The following is an 11,885-nucleotide window of genomic DNA, read 5'->3' as shown; positions in this document are numbered from 1 at the left end:
AGATACAGGCGTCCTTCCTAACTCTGTTGCCGAAGAGGAAGGAAACTGCTCAGAGATTTCACCATGAGGCCAATGGTGTCTTTAAAACAATAACAGAGTTTAATGGCTGTGATAGGAGAAAACTGAGGATGGATCAACAACACTATAACAACAACACTGTAGTTACTCCACAATACTAACCTAAATGACAGTGAAAAGAAGGAAGCCTGTACGGAATAAAAATATTCCAAAACATGCATCCTGTTTGCAACAAGGTACTAAAGTAATACTGCAAAGAATGTGGCAAAGCAATTCACTTTTTGTCCTGAATACAAAGTGTTATGTTTGGGGCAAATCCAATACAACACTGAGCACCGCGCTCCATATTTTCAAACATAGTAGTGGCTGCATCATGTTATGGGTATGCTTGTAATCATTAAGGACTGGGGAGTTTTTCAGGATAAAAAGAAAGAAATGGAATGGAGCTAAGCACAGGAAAAATCCTAGAAAGCCTGTTTGTCTGCTTTCCATCAGACACTATTGCCCTTTCAGTAGGGCAATAACCTAAAACACTAGGGCAAATCAACACTGGATTTACTTACCAAGAAGACAGTGACTGTCCTGAGTGGCCGAGTTACAGTTTTGACTAAAAATTTGTTTAAGGACCTGAAAATGGTTGTCTTAGCAATGATCAACAACAACTATCACAGAGCTTAAAAATGTTTAAAAAAGAATAATGGGAAAATATTGCACAATCAATGTGTGGAAAGCTCTTAGAGACTTACCCAGAAAGACTCACTTCTGTAATCGATGCCAAAGGTCATTCTAACATATTGACTCCGGGAGCTGAATACTTATGCTACAATGTTACAATCTTTCTTCCACTTGACTGAGGATTTTGTGTAGATTTTTTTTGACAAACAATGATGTGGTGTGATGGTGCGGTGATGATGGTGTGATGGTGATATGGTGATGGTGTGATGATGGTGTGGTGATGGTGATGGTTTGATGGTGTGGTGATGGTGGGGTGAGGTGATGGTGTGATGATGATGTGGTGATGGTGTGGCGATGGTGTGGTGATGGTGTGGCGAGGTGTGATGATATGATGGTGTGGTGATGATGTGATGGTGATGGTTTGATGGTGTGGTTATGGTGTGGCGATGGTGTGATGATATGATGGTGTGGTGATGGTGTGATGGTGTGGCGATGGTGTGATGATGGTGTGGCGACAGTGTGGTGATGGTGTGGCGATGGTGTGGTGATGGTGTGATGATGGCGATGGTGTGATGATGTGATGGTATGGTATGATGGTGTGGTGATGGTGTGATGATGGTGTGATGATGTGATGGTGTGGTGATGGTGATGGTGTGGTGATGGTGTGATGATGTGATGGTGATGGTTTGATGATGGTGTGATGGTGTGGTGATGGTGTGGTGATGTGATGGTGAGGTGAGGCGATGGTGTGATGATGTGATGGTGATGGTGTGGTGATGGTGTGATGATGGTGTGATGGTGTGATGATGGTGTGATGATGGTGTGGTGGTGTGGTGATGGTGTGGTGATGGTGTGGTGATGGTGTGATGGTGTGGTGATGGTGTGATGATGGTGTGGTGATGGTGTGATGGTGTGGTGATGGTGTGATGATGGTGTGATGGTGTGATGATGGTGTGATGGTGTGATGATGGTGTGATGATGGTGTGGTGATGGTGTGGTGATGTGATGGTGAGGTGAGGCGATGGTGTGATGATGTGATGGTGATGGTGTGGTGATGGTGTGATGATGGTGTGATGGTGTGATGATGGTGTGATGATGGTGTGGTGGTGTGGTGATGGTGTGATGGTGTGGTGATGGTGTGATGGTGTGATGATGGTGTGGTGATGGTGTGATGGTGTGGTGATGGTGTGATGATGGTGTGATGGTGTGATGATGGTGTGATGATGTGATGGTGATGGTGTGGTGATGGTGTGATGATGGTGTGATGGTGTGATGATGGTGTGGTGATGGTGAGGTGATGATGTGATGATGGTGTGGTGATGGTGTGGTGATGGTGTGATGATGGTGTGGTGATGGTGTGGTGATGGTGTGATGATGGTGTGGTGATGGTGTGATGATGGTGTGGTGATGGTGAGGTGATGGTGTGATGATGGTGTGGTGATGGTGTGATGATGGTGTGGTGATGGTGAGGTGATGGTGTGGTGATGGTGTGGTGATGGTGTGGTGATGGTGAGGTGATGGTGTGGTGATGGTGTGATGATGGTGTGGTGATGGTGAGGTGATGGTGTGATGATGGTGTGGTGATGGTGTGGTGATGGTGTGATGATGGTGTGGTGATGGTGTGATGATGGTGTGATGATGGTGTGGTGATGGTGATGGTGTGATGATGGTGTGGTGATGGTGTGGTGATGGTGTGATGATGGTGTGGTGATGGTGTGGTGATGGTGTGACCATTTTTACATTTCTCCTGTGTTCCTAAACAAATCTCTAGTCCAGTTAAAGTGGCTAGTTTCTTCTTTTAGCTATTAAAACCATCCTTCTGCGTTCCTACCATCTATAGTGTAGTCCAGACAGTAAAGTTCTAGATATGTTAATTGGGCTATTTGCATTCTACGGTCTTCTTTGACTAGCGTTGCCCTTTATGAGGTTAACTGTGTCTGATAGAGTAGCGGTCAGAGTGCCTAGTTAGTAACCATGTGGTTAACTGTGTCTGATAGTGTAGCGGTCAGAGTGCCTGGTTAGTAACCATGTGGTTAAATATATCTGTAAACAGACATCTGTTTTCATGTTGCTACTGTGGTTTTCATATCAGTCCCTTTGTGTTTTCTCCACATGTTCTCTAAGAGCCTGAATATGATATCTGATATCTGATATCTGATATCCACTCTGAAGTTAAAGACATTTTTATTAGGCTTTTTGACCGGCAGTAAGCAGTGCCTCCAGACGTTTTGTTTGTTTGTGATAGTTGTTTGATTTTGCTGTGGTAACAATGACATTTGGCATGGAAAATCTGCAATGATTTTGTCTAATTTATCATAAAATTGCCGAGGGGAGAAAGTTTGTTTTACGTTTTGCTTGACCCAACCATTTTATGCGGTAAAAGTGTTTGGTGATTGGTTAAAATTGTGAGCCCTCTTTTTGTAGTGTGGTGATCGGTAATATTGCAATGGTCCGTTTTATGCAGTAATAATGAAGTGATTGGTCAAATTTGTAAGCCCTCAGAATTTTTGATTTGACCCCCCCCCCCAAAAAATGCAACTGCTATCAGAGGGTGATGGTTACTAACCTAGCTACACAGATATACCACCAGAAGAAGACAGATTGTGATGGTTACTAGCCTAGCTACACAGATATACCACCAGAAGAAGACAGATTGTGATGGTTACTAGCCTAGCTACACAGATATACCACCAGAAGAAGACAGATTGTGATGGTTACTAGCCTAGCTACACAGATATACCACCAGAAGAAGACATATTGTGATGGTTACTAACCTAGCTACACAGATATACCACCAGAAGAGGAAGACAGAGAGTGATGATTACTAACCTAACTACACAGATATACCACCAGAAGAGGAAGACAGAGAGTGATGGTTACTAACCTAACTACACAGATATACCACCAGAAGAAGACAGATTGTGATGGTTACTAACCTAGCTACACAGATATACCACCAGAAGAAGACAGATTGTGATGGTTACTAGCCTAGCTACACAGATATACCACCAGAAGAAGACAGAGGGTGATGGTTACTAATCTAGCTACACAGATATACCACCAGAAGAAGACAGAGGGTGATGGTTACTAGCCTAGCTACACAGATATACCACCAGAAGAAGACAGAGGGTGATGGTTACCAGCCTGGCTACACAGATATACCACCGGTGTGCCACAAGGGGGCGTGGTCTTGCCATCTGTTTCTCCTTCACATGTCCACCTGAAAAGTTGTCTTCCAGCATCATGCTCCTGAATGGGAAAAAGTCTGTGGAAATTGGGATATGTTTTCCCTAGAAACCATCCACAACCTGCACCACTAATCCTAGGAGGACAGGAAGTATCAGTGGAAACAGCAACCAAGTGTCTTGGTTTTCATCTAGACTCTAACCTCATCATTCACACCACATCAACCTGCACCACTAATCCTAGGAGGACAGGAAGTACCAGTGGAAACAGCAACTAGGTGTCTTGGTTTTCATCTAGACTCTAACCTCATCATTCACACCACATCAACCTGCACCACTAATCCTAGGAGGACAGGAAGTACCAGTGGAAACAGCAACTAGGTGTCTTGGTTTTCATCTAGACTCTAACCTCATCATTCACACCACATCAACCTGCACCACTAATCCTAGGAGGACAGGAAGTACCAGTGGAAACGGCAACTAAGTGTCTTGGTTTTCATCTAGACTCTAACCTCATCATTCACACCACATCAACCTGCACCACTAATCCTTGGAGGACAGGAAGTACCAGTGGAAACGGCAACTAGGTGTCTTGGTTTTCATCTAGACTCTAACCTCAGTGGCGACACGCATGTGGAGCAGTCAGTTAGAAAGGCCTTAAAACACCTGCATTTTATGACTATTCTTGTCAGAAATGTCCTACCCACTGAAGATCTGGTTCCAGTCTATACTACCCTGGTCAGGCCTTGTCTGGAATACGGTGGAGTTCTGTTAGTTGGATGCAGGAAAAAGCAGCAGGCCCAACTAGACAGGCTGCAGAGGAGGTGGAGCAGTCCAATCACAGCTCCCCTCACTGCAGAGCAGGAAACAGCAGGCCGCAGTGCACCTGGTGGAAGGACATGCACACTCTTGACCAGTCACTGAATGACCTGCTCCCTCTACCACCAGGCTCCCTCCACCACCAGGCTCCCTCCACCACCAGGATCCCTCCACCACCAGGATCCCTCCACCACCAGGATCCCTCCACCACCAGGATCCCTCCAAAAAGAGGTAACTGCACCACCAGGATCCCTCCACCACCAGGCTCCCTCCAAAAAGATGTAACTGCACCACCAGGCTCCCTCCAAAAAGAGGTAACTGCACCACCAGGTTCCGACAACTGTCCTGTATAACACCACTCTGCCTGCTATCAGACTGTATAACACCACTCTACCTGCTATCAGACTGTATAACTGTCCTGTATAACACCACTCTACCTGCTATCAGACTGTATAACACCACTCTACCTGCTATCAGACTGTATAACACCACTCTACCTGCTATCAGACTGTATAACACCACTCTACCTGCTATGAGACTGTATAACACCACTCTACCTGCTATCAGACTGTATAACTGTCCTGTATAACACCACTCTACCTGCTATGAGACTGTATAACACCACTCTACCTGCTATCAGACTGTATAACACCACTATATCTGCTATCAGACTGTATAACACCACTCTACCTGCTATCAGACTGTATAACTGTCCTGTATAACACCACTCTACCTGTTATGAGACTGTATAACACCACTCTACCTGTTATGAGACTGTATAACACCACTCTACCTGCTATCAGACTGTATAACTGTCCGGTATAACACCTCTCTACCTGCTATGAGACTGTATAACACCACTCTACCTGCTATGAGACTGTATAACACCACTCTACCTGCTATGAGACTGTATAACTGTCCTGTATAACACCACTCTACCTGCTATGAGACTGTATAACACCACTTTACCTGCTATCAGACTGTATAACACCACTCTACCTGCTATCAGACTGTATAACTGTCCTGTATAACACCACTCTACCTGCTATCAGACTGTATAACACCACTCTACCTGCTATCAGACTGTATAACTGTCCTGTATAACACCACTCTACCTGCGATCAGACTGTATAACACCACTCTGCCTGCTATCAGACTGTATAACTGTCCTGTTTAACACCACTCTACCTGCTATGAGACTGTATAACAGACTGTATAACACCACTCTACCTGCTATCAGACTGTATAATAACTCTTGCTCTTAAATGGTCCCCTCCCCCCCCAAAAAAAATAATGTTTTAATCACATTTGAATATTTTCATTTCCATCATGAAAAATGTCCTGTAATGTTTCAAGTGTTCAGTATTCTACTTATGTCAACTATTAGATTTTATGGATTTTAAATGAACGTTTTGCAATTATTAATCATGTAAATTATGCATTTCTTCAGTTTCATCTGAGAATAAGAAATATGAATTGGTCATATGATGTGTATGTGTCGGTCATCAAATCAAATCAAATGTATTTATAAAGCCTTTTCTACATCAGCCGATGTCACAAAGTGCTGTACAGAAACCCATAGTCTTTATCTTCGTGGTGGAAACTCGTCGTCAGTGAGGGTGGTGGGATGTCTGTGCTGTGGAGGGAAAAAGAGGTAGGAGCATGGGCTCATTGTAAAGACTGGAATGGAATAGTACCAAACACGTGGAAACAGCGTGTTTCACTCCTGAGCTCTTGGAAGTCCCATGCAGAAAAAGCTAGACTAGAATAGATTGGCCCTCTTTCTGGGACTCACCCACAAACAGGACCAAGCCTGACCTGCTGAGGAGTGACGGACTCCATCCTAGCTGGAGGGGTGCTCTCATTTTATCTACCAACATAGACAGGGCTCTAACTCCTCTAGCTCCACAATGAAATAGGGTGCAGGCCAGGCAGCAGGCTGTTAGCCAGCCTGCCAGCATAGTGGAGTCTGCCACTAGCACAGTCAGTGTAGTCAGCTCAGCTATCACCATTGAGACCGTGTCTGTGCCTCGACCTAGGTTGGGCAAAACTAAACATGGCGGTGTTCGCCTTAGCAATCTCACTAGGATAAAGACCACCTCCATTCCTGTCATTATTGAAAGAGATCGGGATACCTCACATCTCAAAATAGGGCTACTTAATGTTAGATCCCTTACTTCAAAGGCAATTATAGTCAATGAACTAATCACTGATCATAATCTTGATGTGATTGGCCTGACTGAAACATGGCTTAAGCCTGATGAATTTACTGTGTTAAATGAGGCCTCACCTCCTGGCTACACTAGTGACCATATCCCCCGTGCATCACGCAAAGGCTGGGGTGTTGCTAACATTTACGATAGCAAATTTCAATTTACAAAAAAAAAATGACGTTTTCGTCTTTTGAGCTTCTAGTCATGAAATCTATGCAGCCTACTCAATCACTTTTTATAGCTACTGTTTACAGGCCTCCTGGGCCATATACAGCGTTCCTCACTGAGTTCCCTGAATTCCTATCGGACCTTGTAGTCATAGCAGATAATATTCTAATCTTTGGTAACTTTAATATTCACATGGAAAAGTCCACAGACCCACTCCCAAAAGGCTTTCGGAGCCATCATCGACTCAGTGGGTTTTGTCCAACATGTCTCTGGACCCACTCACTGTCACAGTCATACGCTGGACCTAGTTTTATCCCATGGAATAAATGTTGTGGATCTTAATGTTTTTCCTCATAATCCTGGACTATCGGACCACCATTTTATTACGTTTGCAATTGCAACAAATAATCTGCTCAGACCCCAACCAAGGATCATCAAAAGTCGTACTATAAATTCACAGACAGCACAAAGATTCCTTGATGTCCTTCCAGATTCCCTCTGTCTACCCAAGGACGCCAGAGGACAAAAATCAGTTAACCACCTAACTGAGGAACTCAATTTAACCTTGCGCAATACCCTAGATGCAGTTGCACCCCTAAAAACAAAAAACATTTCTCATAAGAAACTAGCTCCCTGGTACACAGAAAATACCAGAGCTCTGAAGCAAGCTTCCAGAAAATTGGAACGGAAATGGTGCCACACCAAACTGGAAGTCTTCCGACTAGCTTGGAAAGACAGTACTGTGCAGTACCGAAGAGCCCTTACTGCTGCTCGATCATCCTATTTTTCTAACTTAATTGAGGAAAATAAGAACAATCCGAAATTCCTTTTTGATACTGTCGCAAAGCTAACTAAAAAGCAGCATTCCCCAAGAGAGGATGACTTTCACTTTAGCAGTGATAAATTCATGAACTTCTTTGAGGAAAAGATTATGATTATTAGAAAGCAAATTTCGGACTCCTCCTTAAATCTGCGTATTCCTTCAAAGCTCAGTTGTCCTGAGTCTGCACAACTCTGCCAGGACCTAGGATCCAGAGAGACGCTCAAGTGTTTTAGTACTATATCTCTTGACACAATGATGAAAATAATCATGGCCTCTAAACCTTCAAGCTGCATACTGGACCCTATTCCAACTAAACTACTGAAAGAGCTGCTTCCTGTGCTTGGCCCTCCTATGTTGAACATAATAAACGGCTCTCTATCCACCGGATGTGTACCAAACTCACTAAAAGTGGCAGTAATAAAGCCTCTCTTGAAAAAGCCAAACCTTGACCCAGAAAATATAAACTATCGGCCTATATCGAATCTTCCATTCCTCTCAAAAATTTTAGAAAAGGCTGTTGCGCAACAACTCACTGCCTTCCTGAAGACAAACAATGTATACGAAATGCTTCAGTCTGGTTTTAGACCCCATCATAGCACTGAGACGGCACTTGTGAAGGTGGTAAATTACATTTTAATGGCATCGGACCGAGGCTCTGCATCTGTCCTCGTGCTCCTAGACCTTAGTGCTGCTTTTGATACCATCGATCACCACATTCTTTTGGAGAGATTGGAAACCCAAATTGGTCTACATGGACAAGTTCTGGCCTGGTTTAGATCTTATCTGTCGGAAAGATATCAGTTTGTCTCTGTGAATGGTTTGTCCTCTGACAAATCAACTGTAAATTTCGGTGTTCCTCAAGGTTCCGTTTTAGGACCACTATTGTTTTCACTATATATTTGACCTCTTGGGGATGTGGATGGCTGCAAACTTTCTACTTTTAAACTCGGACAAAACAGAGATGCTTGTTCTAGGTCCCAAGAAACAAAGAGATCTTCTGTTGAATCTGACAATTAATCTTAATGGTTGTACAGTCGTCTCAAATAAAACTGTGAAGGACCTCGGCGTTACTCTGGACCCTGATCTCTCTTTTGAAGAACATATCAAGACCATTTCAAGGACAGCTTTTTTCCATCTACGTAACATTGCAAAAATCAGAAACTTTCTGTCCAAAAATGATGCAGAAAAATTAATCCATGCTTTTGTCACTTCTAGGTTAGACTACTGCAATGCTCTACTTTCCGGCTACCCGGATAAAGCACTAAATAAACTTCAGTTAGTGCTAAATACGGCTGCTAGAATCCTGACTAGAACCAAACAATTTGATCATATTACTCCAGTGCTAGCCTCTCTACACTGGCTTCCTGTCAAAGCAAGGGCTGATTTCAAGGTTTTACTGCTAACCTACAAAGCTCCTACCTATCTCTTTGATTTGGTCCTGCCGTACATACCTACACGTACGCTACGGTCACAAGACGCAGGCCTCCTAATTGTCCCCAGAATTTCTAAGCAAACAGCTGGAGGCAGGGCTTTCTCCTATAGAGCTCCATTTTTATGGAACTGTCTGCCTACCCATGTCAGAGACGCAAACTCGGTCTCAACCTTTAAGTCTCTACTGAAGACTCATCTCTTCAGTAGGTCATATGATTGAGTGTAGTCTGGCCCAGGAGTGGGAAGGTGAACGGAAAGGCTCTGGAGCAACGAACCGCCCTTGCTGTCTCTGCCTGGCCGGTTTCCCTCTTTCCACTGGGATTCTCTGCCTCTAACCCTATTACAGGGGCTGAGTCACTGGCTTACTGGGGCTCTCTCATGCTGTCCCTGGAGGGGGTGCGTCACCTGAGTGGGTTGATTCACTGATGTGGTCATCCTGTCTGGGTTGGTGCCCCCCACCCCCTTGGGTTGTGCCGTGGCGGAGGTCTTTGTGGGCTATACTCAGCCTTGTCTCAGGATGGTAAGTTGGTGGTTGAAGATATCCCTCTAGTGGTGTGGGGGCTGTGCTTTGGCAAAGTGGGTGGGGTTATATCCTTCCTGTTTGGCCCTGTCCGGGGGTGTCCTCGGATGGGGCCACAGTGTCTCCTGACCCCTCCTGTCTCAGCCTCCAGTATTTATGCTGCAGTAGTTTATGTGTCGGGGGGCTAGGGTCAGTTTGTTATATCTGGAGTACTTCTCCTGTCCTATTCGGTGTCCTGTGTGAATTTAAGTGTGCGTTCTCTAATTCTCTCTTTCTCTCTCTCGGAGGACCTGAGCCCTAGGACCATGCCCCAGGACTACCTGACATGATGACTCCTTGCTGTCACCAGTCCACCTGGCCGTGCTGCTGCTCCAGTTTCTTTCAACTGTTCTGCCTTATTATTATTCGACCATGCTGGTCATTTATGAACATTTGAACATCTTGGCCATGTTCTGTTATAATCTCCACCCGGCACAGCCAGAAGAGGACTGGCCATCCCACATATGCTCTCTCTAATTCTCTCTTTCTTTCTCTCTCTCGGAGGACCTGAGCCCTAGGACCATGCCCCAGGAATACCTGACATGATGACTCCTTGCTGTCCCCAGTCCACCTGACTGTGCTGCTGCTCCAGTTTCAACTGTTCTGCCTAATCTCCACCCGGCACAGCCAGAAGAGGACTGGCCACCCCACATAGCCTGGTTCCTCTCTAGGTTTCTTCCTAGGTTTTGGCCTTTCTAGGGAGTTTTTCCTAGCCACCGTGCTTCTACACCTGCCTTGCTTGATGTTTGGGGTTTTAGGCTGGGTTTCTGTACAGCACTTTGAGATATCAGCTGATGTACGAAGGGCTATATAAATAAATTTTATTTGATTTGATTTGATTTGAATAGATTGCTGGACAGTATTTTTTTGTTGTATAATTTCTTATACCAATAGAATAGACTAATCAAAGAGGTACGGAAGCTGTTGTTGGCTGAATGTTAAATACAGCAGCCAATAGAACTCACGGGTAGTTTGAAAGAAGAACGAACGCTGATGGCGGTAGACTACAACAGCTATATATTCAGACCCGTAACCATTTAGTCTTCCCGAAGACAAGTGAAAGGTTTATACATCTAATGTATTGTCCTATATTATTCAAGGATGTCATTAGAATGACGAGGACAACAAAACGTATTTCATTTAACTGTTGAAAGCGAGGAAGGAATGAAGCAACAATAGACAGAGAAAGAGCCTACTACATACAGTATGCCTCCTATATAGAGTATGTATTGGATAAAGCTGTAATCAAATCCAGACATATTAATATGCTTTATAATGATTTTGAATGACCCTTCCTGTTTTGGCAGGAAATACCGGGTTACCTGGGAGAAAAGGGATTTATTCTCGGGTTGAAAAATATTCAACCCTTATGTAAAGTACACAGGTTTATCCACACGCAGAGTACACGCACAGGGAGACGATAGCTCGCTTAGCTAGATTCTCCGTGCCATCAAATGGAGTTTCTCCGTGCCATCAAATGAAGTTTCTCCGTGCCATCAAATGGAGTTTCTCCGTGCCATCAAATGGAGTTTCTCCGTGCCATCAAATTAAGTTTCTCCGCGCCATCAAATGGAGTTTCTCCGTGCCATCAAATGAAGTTTCTCCGTGCCATCAAATGAAGTTTCTCCGTGCCATCAAATGGAGTTTCTCCGTGCCTTCAAATGAAGTTTCTCCGTTCCATCAAATGGAGTTTCTCCGTGCCATCAAATGGAGTTTCTCCGTGCCATCAAATGAAGTTTCTCCGTGCCATCAAATGAAGTTTCTCCGTGCCATCAAATGAAGTTTCTCCGTGCCATCAAATGGAGTTTCTTCGTGCCATCAAATGGAGTTTCTCCGTGCCATCAAATGGAGTTTCACCGTGCCATCAAATGGAGTTTCTCCGTGCCATCAAATGGAGTTTCTCCGTGCCATCAAATGGAGATTCTCCGTGCCATCAAATGGAGTTTCTCCGTGCCATCAAATGGAGTTTCTCCGTGCCATCAAATGGAGTTTCT

The sequence above is a fragment of the Oncorhynchus clarkii genome, chromosome 2, assembly GCF_045791955.1.
Source record: "Oncorhynchus clarkii lewisi isolate Uvic-CL-2024 chromosome 2, UVic_Ocla_1.0, whole genome shotgun sequence".
Taxonomy (NCBI): domain Eukaryota; kingdom Metazoa; phylum Chordata; class Actinopteri; order Salmoniformes; family Salmonidae; genus Oncorhynchus; species Oncorhynchus clarkii.
Note: the sequence above shows the minus strand (reverse complement) of the source record.